The 14,046-nt window shown below is 38.5% G+C and overlaps 1 long non-coding RNA gene across 1 annotated transcript; it reads right to left on the bottom strand.

The window, feature by feature from the left end:
• Positions 1–414: 414 nt before the first annotated feature.
• On the bottom strand, positions 415–12,494 carry LOC131016053 (uncharacterized). The gene is made up of 3 exons (XR_009098835.1): positions 11,496–12,494; positions 11,236–11,377; positions 415–537 (listed from the first exon to the last, which is right to left on the bottom strand). It is a non-coding gene; the product is annotated as an uncharacterized LOC131016053 (long non-coding RNA).
• Between the last annotated feature and the right edge of the window lie 1,552 nt (positions 12,495–14,046).

Below are 14,046 nucleotides of genomic sequence, written 5' to 3'. Positions count from 1 at the left end.
TATACCGTTACCTATACTATGTATACATAACGGTAAATGAGGTATACATAACACATTGATTACCGTTTTGTATGAATACAATACATAACGGTAAAATCTGTTATAAAATATATTTTTTCCGTTTTGTATTGTAACTATACATAACGCTTTTTTATATCTTACATAACGCTTAATTACCGTTTTCGTATGATAACAATCATAACAGTTTTTTACCGTTATAAAATTTATTTTTTTCGTTATAAAATATAGTTTTTATATATTTTATTGTCGTTAAATATAACGTTTTTTTATATTTTACATAACGGTCATTTCCGTTATATATTTCCAAATGCACAATTCAAGAATTTTTTTTCCTGTTTTTATAATTTTCTAAATACAAATTATACAATATACAATATCATCAAATACAAAAAATAGTACAATCCAAAATATATTTTATATAAATATTTAACCGTCATTTACAATCTTCAACCAAAAATGGTACTCTGAAGCAGCTTTTAGTCAAAAGTAATCCATCCATCCATCCAAACTTCCATCCTGCAAAAACATGGAATGAAATCTAAACATAAAAAATGTAATAAATTCTAAGTATTCAATCAATCCTAATTACAAGATAAAACTTATTACACCACTCACACTCTAAAGAATTTTAAAATTTTAAAGAACTAGAGCAATATCAAGCTCATCACTAACAAATAATTTTCGTGTTCTCATCAAGCAACCCCAAGCAATCAAATATGAACAATACCACCACCAATCTATAATTAAATATGCACCGACCATTTTTATATCCACTAACTGATATGTTATTCATTTAAGTCTTAAAAGATTAATAACTATGGTATATCAAACAGTTCACTTTAAGTAGCATCACAAATGTTAAAGTCTTATTTATTGCATAGAGCTCTAGTTCTCACTAAAACTGTTCACTAAGATTATGATGTCTTAAACCAAATGAATGAAAAATAAGCTGGAACTTAAAACAGAAGGAACCTTAGCAGAGATAACTGTAAACACAAATTTTTGTATTTCAATTTGATAAAATACAAAACGCGTTACAAAGATAATTTGATAGATATGAAGATAGATTTATGCGAGTTGCAATCTCTAGTTAATCCTCTGATTCTTCTCTTCCATTTGATTCTTGAACAAGCTCGAAGGTTCTTGAAATACTTGTTTTGATGACGCCAATCCAAAGGACTTAAGTCATGATTTTGGATTGAACATTGAACTTGATTTGATTTGAGAACATTCTTAGAATTTGTAAGAATGCCTTGAAGCTTTTGAACTTGATTTCTTTGGATACTTGAAGATCACTTCAAAGATTCGCAGGAATACTTGAACATTTGAAGAAATACTTGAAGATTTGAATGCTCAAATACTTGAAGATTCGAAGGATACTTGAAGATTTGAATACTCAAACGATTGAAGATTTGAAGGAGACTTGAACGTTAGATAGAATTCTTCAAGATACTTGAATACTTGGAAGAATACTTGAACTCTCCAATTCTTCGCCTCTTCTACTTGTGATACTAGAGAGAATTCTTATGCTCTTCAATCTTCCGTTCCTTCACGTTGTGACAATGAGCACCCCAACACCTCTATTTATAGATTTTAGAGATGGGCTTCGTGGGCTTTATGGGCTTTGGGCCTTAAGTGGCCAATAAGCCCATTAATTCATTTTATTAAATATTAATCATATATATCTATTTAATTTAGGAATAAAATCCCATTTAATAAAATAGAAAATATAATTGAATATTTAATTCATGAATTTACACGTGGCACGATTTAATTCGACGACAATTTAATTGTCTACAAATTGCCCCATCGAGACTTGTTTATGGACGAAATGTCTTTGGTAATAGACAAGTCTCGAAATATATCTTTTGATAATTTAAACTCTTATCGAGGAGTTCTTGACTTGAATTTGAATTTATAAATAGTTTATACTCATATTTAGGAGTTCTTGAATTTCTTTGGATTTATAAATAGTTTATACTCGTATTTAGGAGTTCTTCATTTGATTTTGGAATTTTAAATAGTTTATACTCGTATTTAGGAGTTCTTGAATTTCTTTGGATTTATAAATAGTTTATACTCGTATTTAGGAGTTCTTGAATTTCTTTGGATTTATAAATAATTTATACTCGTATTTAGGAGTTCTTCATTTGATTTTGGAATTTTAAATAGTTTATACTCGTATTTAGGAGTTCTTGAATTTCTTTGGATTTCACTTTGACTTTGTAAATAGTTTATACTCGTATTCAGGAGTTCTTCATTTGATTTTGAAATTTTAAATAGTTTATACTCGTATTTAGGAGTGCTTCAATTTCTTTGAATTTTGATTTTTGATTTTTGTCAAATTTTGCAATTTTAGCAATTAAATAATTAATTGCTTAATTACTTTTTGAAGTGAGCAACCAACACTTTTGGTCAATATATATTTGAGACCATGTTTCAGTTTAAACCAAATGTATGGGCTAATACATTTCTAAGCCCAAACCACATAAATTTCCTTAAACCCATTTTCGAAATGGCAACTTCCGATTTAATTTTGTTTTGATCACTTTTGTCTCTTAATCTCAGCCGTCCACTTTTATGGCCAATGATTTTCACTAGCAGCTTTATTTTGAGAACTTGTTGGCTACTGCAAGGTTGAATTCTTCTTTTGGCTACTTTTCGCGCCATTTTCTTTTCCTCATGAAAGCATTACTTTTTTTTTAGCCATCTCCTGCATGCCAGCCCGGGTGTAGTACTCGTAACATTTAATATAGTCTGCCCAATGTTTGACAGCTTGTTTGATGGCCTTTTCATAGCTGGAACTCCACCATTTTTGTACCACCATTTCTCTTTTCAACAACTTTTAATTCATGCGCACAAATGTACCATGTTCAGCTATTGCCAGCTATAATTTGCACCACTGTTAGGTATATGAGAACAGCTGGAACCCCACTCTTTTATTGTACGCTGGCGGCTAGGGTTTGGGGTTTGGTAGAGCCTTGTCTTAGCCTATAAATAGGGTTGCTCCGCAGCTGTTTTTCTTCACACACAAAATCTGAATTTTTTTTTTTGCAAGCTTCGTTTCATATCTCCAGTAGCTTCTGTGAGCCACCACCAGCTATTACTTCACTTCTCTCCTTTATGATTTCTTTTTGTTCTTCAGCTCAGAAAGTGATAATCAACCTTTCCTCCACCTTGTCTTTAAAATATACAGTTGCTTCACCGATGCAGCTGGGGAAGTTTTGTTGGCTTGATTCTTGCCATTTTTCTTCGAGTTGGCCGGGGAAGCAGCCGGAAACCGATCTCTGGTTCGTTTCTTGGTGATTTTAGGCTCCTCGGCATCTGGCCGTGACCACTGCTGCTTCTCTTCCGCCAGCAACGGAGCCGCTTGTTCTCTCTTTTTATTCGTCCCTGAAGATGACGCCGTGGCCTTAGCAATCGAGCTGCGTTGCCGACAGACGATCAAGGAACCAGGCTTCAACATCAACGAGGGTGAAGGTGAGGGCTCGTCATCTTCTTTCTTTCTTGTCACGTTTCTTCTTACTTCTCTCTCCATTGAGTGCAGCGGAGCTCCAGCGAAGATTTTTTTTTGCAGAAAGTCGGAGCGAATTTTGGCGACTGTGGCGGCGTCGGAATGCTCCATTCTCCTATGAGCCGAGGGATTGCTTGGCTGTAGCGGAGCTCCGGCAAGGAATTTGACAGCGCCATAGTTTCGTTCCCTTCGTGTCGTTGCTGTCCTCGACTAGCTTTAGCAAAGGTATGTTGTGTACTGCCCCATGCTTAGATGTAGTCAGTTAAAGCACTTTTCATTTTGGCACCACCTTTCTTCTTTTGAGTTTCCTCTAATTTAGCAGCGAGCTCTTTGATTTCTCTTTATAATATTACTTCTTAGACATCTTGCTTGTTCATGCTCGTCTACTTGTTTCTTTCACCGTTCTCAAAATGACTTGGTTTTGATCTCAACTTGAACAAATGCATTTAGCTTGGTACATTTCAGTTCAGTTTTCGAAGAATCCACGTACTTTGTTATATTAGATTTGACTTCAAAGCTCTCATTTTTGTTTGTCTTCGATCTTCTGTTTGGTGGAGGGATGGAGAAGATCGGGTCTGGCAGCGAACTGAGGGATGGAGACGATTCGTGGATGATTTCAGGCTTCAGTTTTGCATCACTCGTCGACATCCTCTTGGCGGGCGCAGCAGCAGCCATAACCGGCTTGGGGCACGAAAGGATGGAGCGTATCGGGAGTGAACTTAAAGGCACGTGGCGGTGGTGATACGAGCCGACGACGGCGGATCCCAAGATTTCAGTGGGGCGTTTCACGAAAGATCGAAGTCTTGCAGCAGCTATTCGCATATGATCGAGGCAGCAAGGGGGAAGAACGCTGCTGCTCATGCTGGGAGATGGAAGTATGGCGGTGTCGAGGCACTGACATTGCTGATTTTTGAAGGCGGGTGCAGCAGCGGGATTTTATGGAAAAAGGGCGGCAGTGTCACCGGATTTAGAGACTGAGATGGGGCTGTTGCTTTCAGCAGGTGGGGCTGTTGTCGGAGCTATGCGGCGGCAAATTTGGGAGAAGATTGACGGCCGACGGCGATTTCGAGCATACACTCTTAATAGATGCCGGAGCAGGAATCTTGCAAGGCGACGGTGGAAGCAGTGACCCGCCGGATTTGCGGGAAAAAGCCGAGGGTAGTTGGCGGAAGGCAGCGGCGGCGGTGCCAACAACTGGGACGCGGCTTCGCCGGATTAGAGGCGGCGCAGATCGAAGAAGAAAGGAGCAACTGGATTTTTGTGTTCCTGTGCTTCTATTTCAGCGTGAGAGAGAAGCCGAGAGGCTTGTGGGCTTTTCTTAAATGATTATGTTGGGCTTTTTTTAAGTTAATATTGGCCCAAAATTATTAATAAATAGAATACTTCTCTGATGGCACGCTGATTTCTTCCTTCTTCCTCTTCTTCCTTTTTTTTTTTTTTTTTGAATATTGTTTGGAATATTGTTTATTTTTCTTGCAGTTGATGGCAATGGGAGCTTGGAAGTTTGTGTTAAAGATTAGCATAGTCTCATTAATCAACTTCATGGCGGATTTTGCCCCAAACGAGATGCTTTGAGTATTTGCAAAGTTCGAAATCTATTGTCTTCTTTCTTTCAGTCTTGACATCTCCATCAGCCCGATTAAAGACCATCCTCAGAGAGTTCATCCAAAAATCTGGCAGCAGCCCATCTAAGACTTTATTTGAGTGATGTTTACTTTGCACTTCAGGTGGCTCAATTGGCTTTTAATCAGATTTCGGGTGCGCTCGGATCTGGGCCATTATGAGTCCAACCTTTGAAGATTGCTGGTTACATTTTCTCTTTGCGCGCATTCGAGCAGGCTAGATGACTCAATGGTGTTCTATTATGTTTGGCGAACATGTGTTTCAACTCCACGAGCGCATTCAACTTTAGCTTGGAGAGAAGTGAATTTGTCGATGCATAGCCGACCTCAATGCCAGATGACTCAATTCTTTGACAGGTCTTGGGTGCGCTCAGGCCTGGGATTGTTTGAATCTGGTTTGAGTGAGGTTGTTGTTATGTTTGGCATCTCACGAAGTTGGGAGAATTCTGCACAACGGCTCGAGAAGATTGAGTATTTTCTTCTTGATGCTTAAGCCAAGGAGAATGAAGCCATCGTCCGAATTGCTTTGATCAAGGAAGTGCTTGCTATGATAGAGAGGTGGAAGACAGAGATGACGTTGTCCTTTAAGCAAGATAGTGCCTCCTTTCATATTGTCCGAGGTGCAATCCCAGAATTCAAAAGAGATTTTGACAAACATAAAGTTGCACATGTTGATGAGGAAATGCTGCGGAATTTTGAAGACTTCAGAGTCACTTTTGATCTCTGCTCAGAGAACTTTGGAGGATCAAGACCATTTGCTTAGTATTGGTGCAAACCGCAGTTTCTATCATTTATCTCTTGATGATTCTTATTTGGTTTGTGATGGATATTTTGACATCTTCTCCAAATGCTTGTGCTTCTTTTGATGGCTTGATTTTCTTCCCAATTTGAGACATATTCGGCTTCACATAATCAACTTAAATCATAACTTTGATGATATAAATTGAAAAGAGCCAAACACAATTCATGACTGAACCTAGAAATTATCTAAGCTGCCTACGTACCCTTTTGAAAGGGATCAAGTCAAAACGTAGTTCATAGGATCAACGGGTGTTTGAGATTGGGTGCCGTGCACAGTTTATACTCATGCGGGCCAGGAGTAACATGCAGTTTAGGCTCGTGCGTCAAGGAGTTGTCTTCATATGCTCCATTTTGTTGCTTTTCTTCATCTGACTCATTTTTTGGCTTTTCTGCTTTTCTATTTTTTTTTGGCTTTTTATGCTTTCCATTTTTTTTTTGGCTTTTCTATTTTTTTTTTTTGAACTATATACATATGCACATGCTTCAACTTCTACCACCCTTCAAGGATAGTAGTACTTCAAGAACTTTCCGTTGAGAGTGATAACAATTGGCCTCCTTGCAGCGAGGGTCATGTCTCCAGTTTGAAAAGAGGGCGCTCGCACTGCTTTGTTGAAGGATCTTGAAGGAAGAGCTTGATAGTATTCCAATTTTTGCTGGACTTCTAGTCTCTCTTCATCCAGAGTTTCCAGTTCTTTGGGGCTTAAGTGCGAATTCTCTTCTCCAACGACCATTTTCTCGCAGGAGGTGATATGGTTTGCTGTGACAACGTCTTCATCTTTTTGGCGAGGATCTTTGCAATCAAAACACGTCATTATGCTTTCATTTCTCTGGCGTATGAAGGCTATATTCTCTGCAACGCTTGTTGTGATAACGCCACTTCTAACGAGACTTGCAATTTCACGACGCACTTGACTTTGAGTAGTATGAGGAAGAGGAACTGGATTACTAGCACTATTAGTAGTGTAGTAAGAGGAAGCCACACTTTCTCTATCTTCTTGATCTATGGCATCTCGTGTGAAGATGGTGGTCTTCATTTGAGCTTTCATTTTTTTCCCACATGACATAATCAAAGTGGTGTATCTTTTCATTCGAGGAGGGATCAAACTTCTCCATTTCTCTGTTATGTGCAGTTCATCACTCCCTTTTGTCTTGCTTCGTTTGCATGATTTGCCTTTGCCAAGTCTTTTAAAGACAGATACTTGTTGAGCTTATCTTCTACCCATCCTATTGAAAATAGAAACCCTTTGGGTTCTCCGATTGCTTGTAGATTCCAGGATTTGCTTGGTGCTAGCATAGTTAGCAGTGGCTCTCTTGATGGCAATTCGAATGGGGCTTTGCACTGTATATCCCAAACCTGCTTTGGAGTTTTGGCCTGCGTTATCAGTCTTTTCCAAATGAGACCTTGACATAGAGCTTTCTTGAGGATTGTATCCAGCATTCACGAGGAGTTTATATGCCTTCGGACCAAAGTGCTTTGAGAGTTCTTTGTTTGAGAGATCTTCATGCTCTGTGACGCCACTTTGCTTTGGTCGGACAAACCCTTCAAATGGTTGGAGAATTGGCTTCTTGGCATCAATCTTCGTTAAAGGCATGGTGAATCCTTCCATCTTTAGAAAAGATTCTTCCTTCTTTTTCTCCTGGCAAGATCTCAACTCGTCATGTGATGTATCATCTTTCACCATTGAGACTTTGGTTCTTTCCAAATAGAACTTAGCATCAGCAAAATGTGATTCTGCTTCCGTAAACGGCTTTTGATCACCAACCACTTTTCTTATGGCGCCATTTTGATAGTACTTGAAGCATTGGTGCAATGTAGAAGGAACAACACCATTTTCATGAAGCCATGGTCGACCCAGAAGCATGTTGTAGGATGTCCTTGCATCAATCACATGAAGCAATGCTGTGGACTCCATGTCCTGCATCTGCAATCGCAGCCTTATAGTTCCAAGAGCTCTTTGCCCTTCATGGTTGAAACCTTGAATCATCAATCGACTGTTTGACAGCTCTTCTGCTTGGATTCCCAATTGCTTCAAAGTCCTTAGTGGCAAGATATTGACTGCCGAGCCTCCATCGATGAGAATTCGATTGACCTTTTGCTCCTGTGTATAACAACTCACGAACAATGGCCTGTTATGAGGTTCGAATCCAAGTTGCAAGTCTTCATTGGAGAATGTGATTGCCAATGCATCATCGTCTTCTTCCATGTTTATTTCAGGTTCTTCATCTACTTGGTTGGATGTATCATACAGGGTTCCAATACCTTCTATTATGTCATTCAAGTTGGTGGAGACCATATTTACAGTAGTAGCGTCTTCTTCAAGAGATATTTTCCCTTCTCGAGCTAACCGCATGACCCTGTCTTTGAAGATGAAGCAATCATGTATGGGGTGCCCAACCAGACGATGGTATTTGCAATAATTTGGATCGTCTGTCCTCCCTGCTTCATTTGGTCGCTTCATTTCTGGCAACTCGATAAGCTTTTCTTTGAGCAGGTCATCAAAAATTCCTGAAACATCAGAGTCTAAGAAAGGGTATTGCTTTTGTTGCATTTCTTTCAAGGTAAGTCTTCTTTGCCCCATGTCTCGGGAAGAGTTCTGATTGTCTCGTGGAGCATTCTGGCTGTCTGCCTGATTAACTTCTTTCTTTAGAAATTTCACAGAAGTTGCTTTCACTGCCATAGATTCCTTCTTTGGTGCTTTGTCATATGGTTTTCCTCCTTTCTTGAATTCTGGCTTGAATTTGCTAGACTCCTGGATTGGTGGTCCTTCGATCCCTCTTGCCATCATGCTCAATTCCATATCATGAGCTCTAGTGGCTAGTTCCTCGAATGTTCTTGACTGGATTCCTCGCAGAATATATTGCAAGCCCCAATGCATCCCTTGAATACACATTTCGATGGCAGATGATTCAGACAATCGATCCTTGCAGTTGAGACAAAGGTTTCTCCATCGGTTGATGTAGTCAATGACTGGCTCTTCTTTGAATTGACGTGAACTTGTGAGTTCCACCATGCTGACAGTTCTTCTAGTGCTATAGAAGCGGTTGAGGAACTCATGCTCCAGTTGTTCCCAACTATCAATTGAGTTTGATTCTAAGTCGGTGTACCAATCAAAGGCATTACCTTTCAATGAGCGAACAAACTGTTTGACTAAATGATCTCCATAAGTACCAGCGTTGTTGCATGTTTCAATGAAATGAGCCACATGTTGTCTTGGATTTCCTTTGCCATCAAACTGTTGAAATTTTGGTGGTTGATAGCCAAGAGGCATCTTCATACTGTCAATTCGCCGAGTATATGGCTTGGAGTAAGTTAACGATGACTTGGAGCTTCCATCGGAGTTATTCTTCATTGTTGCTTCGATGAACTCTTTGAGTTGGTCAATGGGAATGAGGCCACCAGACGAGAAGAGAGTATCATTTCCTGAAGGCCCTTTTCCATCACTCTTTGGCTTGTCTTTGGAGATTTCTTCATCGTTATTCTCTCCATCTTCTTTGCTTTCTTTGCCTTCCTTATCGTTGTTGGCGTGGCTTGAATCTCCTTTTTCTCCTTTGAGCTTTGCAATCTGGGCATCTTGCTCTTGGATGTGCTTGGTTAGAGATTCAACCATCTTTGTCAAGTTCAAGAGTTGTTCCTCCATGGTGGAAGTGTTTGTCATCATGACACTTGCATGGAGTTGATAATTTTCAGTGGGGAATGTGAAGCTTCTCTCAAAGTTGTCATCTTCGTCATGGATAGATGGAAGATGAGAGGTCGACTTGGACACCTCTTGCATCAATTTTGCTTTGCTTCGCGTGATCATACCGATGCTTTCCGAAGAACCTTTAGATGAAGTTGGAGCAGTTGTATTTGGTTGAATTGACATTGTTCAAGATTTTTTGGTGAAGAGTAGAGATGAGAGGTAGAGATGTCCCACCGGGCGTGCCAAAATTTGTAAACACAAATTTTTGTATTTCAATTTGATAAAATACAAAACGCGTTACAAAGATAATTTGATAGATATGAAGATAGATTTATGCGAGTTGCAATCTCTAGTTAATCCTCTGATTCTTCTCTTCCATTTGATTCTTGAACAAGCTCGAAGGTTCTTGAAATACTTGTTTTGATGACGCCAATCCAAAGGACTTAAGTCATGATTTTGGATTGAACATTGAACTTGATTTGATTTGAGAACATTCTTAGAATTTGTAAGAATGCCTTGAAGCTTTTGAACTTGATTTCTTTGGATACTTGAAGATCACTTCAAAGATTCGCAGGAATACTTGAACATTTGAAGAAATACTCGAAGATTTGAAGATACTTGAATACTTGAAGATTTTGAAGGATACTTGAAGATTTGAATGCTCAAATACTTGAAGATTCGAAGGATACTTGAAGATTTGAATACTCAAACGATTGAAGATTTGAAGGAGACTTGAACGTTAGATAGAATTCTTCAAGATACTTGAATACTTGGAAGAATACTTGAACTCTCCAATTCTTCGCCTCTTCTACTTGTGATACTAGAGAGAATTCTTATGCTCTTCAATCTTCCGTTCCTTCACGTTGTGACAATGAGCACCCCAACACCTCTATTTATAGATTTTAGAGATGGGCTTCGTGGGCTTTATGGGCTTTGGGCCTTCATGCATGGGCCTTAGGGCCTTAAGTGGCCAATAAGCCCATTAATTCATTTTATTAAATATTAATCATATATATCTATTTAATTTAGGAATAAAATCCCATTTAATAAAATAGAAAATATAATTGAATATTTAATTCATGAATTTACACGTGGCACGATTTAATTCGACGACAATTTAATTGTCTACAATAACGAATAAAGTAAAATCTATCTACTAGCCTTCATTTGTATGTGATATGCTACAATTCTTGTGAAGTCCATCCCATCACACAACTAACAAGAGAGTGTACACAAAAATAAACCAAAAAAGAGACCCCTCACATATATCGTTTCTTGCACAGTAAAATTAATAATGTGGAGAAAATAGATTTTTGTTTTTCCTTTCTATTGTTGATTGTGATTTCCCTATACAACACACAACTAAAAATATATAAAAATTGGCTATTTAAAGCAACAATAACTGATATTTAGAACTATTGTTTTCAAGGCTTGTGGCCTCACCTAGCTAAGCTATTCATTCCCCTTTCTTCACAAACGACAATTGGTAAAAACACGTAGATTGTCGTTGGCTTATCATAGAAAGGAATTCAGATGTCATTTCATTTCTAAGTTTGAATTCTCTAAATAGCGTAGTGATGGAGTTGAAGTAGTATACCTTATCATTTGAGTGCATAGATAGAGGATGTACGAAATAGAGGACTGTCGTATTCTGATGAAGCCACGAGAATGCAAATTGATGCTCCATAGCTGGTTTTGTAGGCGAAGCAATAAGAGTGCCAGGTAGCAAATGCTCCAAACTGTGTCGTCCCAAAATCAGATGAAAGCAAATTAGCATACTTGTATGAAAACATTTATTTCTATACAAGTAAATATTATTTCAAATAGCTTGTTATAAAATCTATATAAACAGTGTACCTTTCGTAGGGATATAAGAGTCATCATCATTTACATGTTGGCTTCTATTACCATTAGAGACGTTGTAAGAGGAAGATTCAATTTCTTCCAGCACTGAATTCTCACCATCAACTTCAACAGCTTCCGATGATTGTTGCCAGCCATCGAGTTCTGCAGCAACGAATATCAAATTTTGAAAAGAAGAGTAAATCCATGATGTGTCTGACTTATATCCTAACCTCGCAAAAAATTTGGATTAGCATGACCAGAAGAAGCAACGATGTTCTCTATTAGCAGAGGCTGTCTCGGGGGGGAAAACCGAGACACCAGCAGCTATAAAGATTGACAAAAACCGATAATTATGCTACTGATATCTACTCATCAAACACTTGAAAGGGAATGAAGCAGAAGAAAGATCCTTATAATGGCATAGTTAAAACGATTCTTTGCTGAAACTAGATCACCTTTCATCCATATGCAGTTACCTAAGCTTAACCAAGCAACTGCAAGTGAAGGATTTAGCTTCACCTATTGAAAGAGTATGACCAAGAAGATCAACCACGCACACGTAATGCTTCTGACCAGGGTCGATTACATAAATCACCTAAAGTAAATGCTCTTATAGATCAAGAATTTTGCAGCTCAACTTGTTCTTACGAGCTAAGACAATGTAACTGATCTCCATAAACATAACACCCATATAATCTTGTAACTTTTCAGATTGAAATAAAATACGAACTAATCAAATCATATCCATAATAACACCAAAATTATCAAGTAGAAAACTCAAAAGAGAGGTGCTTACTCCACAAAGAACCTCCCAATGTTCATTGAAGATAAGAGATACAACTCTAGCACTCGCACATTCAACAAATTTCAAATTTGACATACCTGATATGTCTTCTCACCCTCGAATCGACGATTGGTCAATTCCTGAAACAGGGAAATAGTTAGGGAAGAATTAGAATTAGGATTGAAAATAGAATAAGTAAAGAAAATGAACAAAATAGAATAAGAAAATGGGGGAATGATGAGGAGTAATATGTGTAGAGTAGGGAAAGGATGCGAATCAGAGGAATCACCCTCACCAGAGAAGTCATCAGAGTCAGAGAAGTCATCTTCACCAGAGAAGTCATCAGAGTCAGAGAAGTCACCCATACCAGAGAAGTCACCATATCAGAGATGTCACCCACGCCAGAGAATTCATCAGAAAACGCGGGAGAGCCCCCGCGTAAAGACGAATTTACTATTTTATCCTTCGATCATGCAAAGCGCATGCGTTATAGGCGAATTTACCATTTTGCCCCTCTATGTAGTTTATAAATAGGCTCCGCACTCGTGCATTGTAACTACGCTATCTCTTGTTTTTGAATACAACAGCTATTTTCTCTCTCGCACCAAGTTCTCCGATCGTTTATTTTACTCTTTCCGATCATCTCTACTAGGTATAGTTTACGATTTCAGCTTTGTAGTTTAGGTGTTGGTTTCGTGAAACACCAACTGGCGCCGTCTGTGGGAATGCTACTGAGTTAAGATGTGAGGTTACGGTCGCCGGCGTACGCAGATCTGAAATTCCAATCGGGTCTGCGGGCGTTGGTACTATTTACGCTGATAATTCGGGCACCCAGACGATTTTAGTTAGTTTATTGCGTTTGTCGGGCTAATATGCTGTTAATCTGTTGCGATCTATGTCTATTTATGTGTTCGATGCATGGGAAAAGGTGGTGAAAGTCATGAACAGTGAATTGTGGGGGAATCTACGTTTATTTACCGTTCAATCGGTTCAATTGTTAACGAATGATAGGTTTCTTCATAAAATGAGGGTTTTATTTATAAATCCGACATTTGTTTCGGGGAATTGTGGAATATTGTTCTGTTTTTACTTATGTTGGGCTTTTGCTGGTGATTTGTGGGTTTTTGCTTCGGTAGAATGTTAGTTAATACTCTATTTTATTAGTGATTTAGCTTGTGTTGTTGACCGGTGGGGAATTTTCGTTTATGGGTGATGCTTATCAATGTTTTCCACGTTTTCTATGGTTAATTGCCGTTTTATCACTAGATTGTGGAATGATGCTCTGTTCCTGTCATTTTGGGGGTTTTGTGGCGGATCTATGGGTTTTGCACCAATAATATGTTGGTTGTTACTTTGTTGCCGATTATCCTGATTCGGTGTCGTAGATTTACGGGTCTTGCACAGATAATATGTCGATTAGTACTATGTCCCTGCTACAATTAGGCTTATGTTATTGATTTGCGGGTGATTTTCATTCCAGAAGAATAGTTATTGATTTGTGTTGCATCATCTTCGACTAGTCTTCGTTTTATGCTCGGATTAACGCACTATGCTGCTAATTTGGTTGATTGCCATGATAATTATGTGGGTTGTAGGTTTTGTGGTTGTTATAGGGCATGATTGTATTAATCTTGGGTTGTGATGTTCGTTTCCTTACATAGCTCTTATTTATCTATCATTTCTAACGTATTGCGCTGACAAGCATTTTGATGGTTGTTTTGGTTTTCTTGGTGCTCTGTTTTTTCCGTCGGATCTTAATGAGGGTTCACTGGGGAAAAC

Source organism: Salvia miltiorrhiza, chromosome 3, assembly GCF_028751815.1.
Source record: "Salvia miltiorrhiza cultivar Shanhuang (shh) chromosome 3, IMPLAD_Smil_shh, whole genome shotgun sequence".
NCBI classification, from domain to species: Eukaryota; Viridiplantae; Streptophyta; class Magnoliopsida; order Lamiales; family Lamiaceae; genus Salvia; species Salvia miltiorrhiza.
Note: the sequence above shows the minus strand (reverse complement) of the source record. Positions and strands in the feature narration are given on the sequence as shown.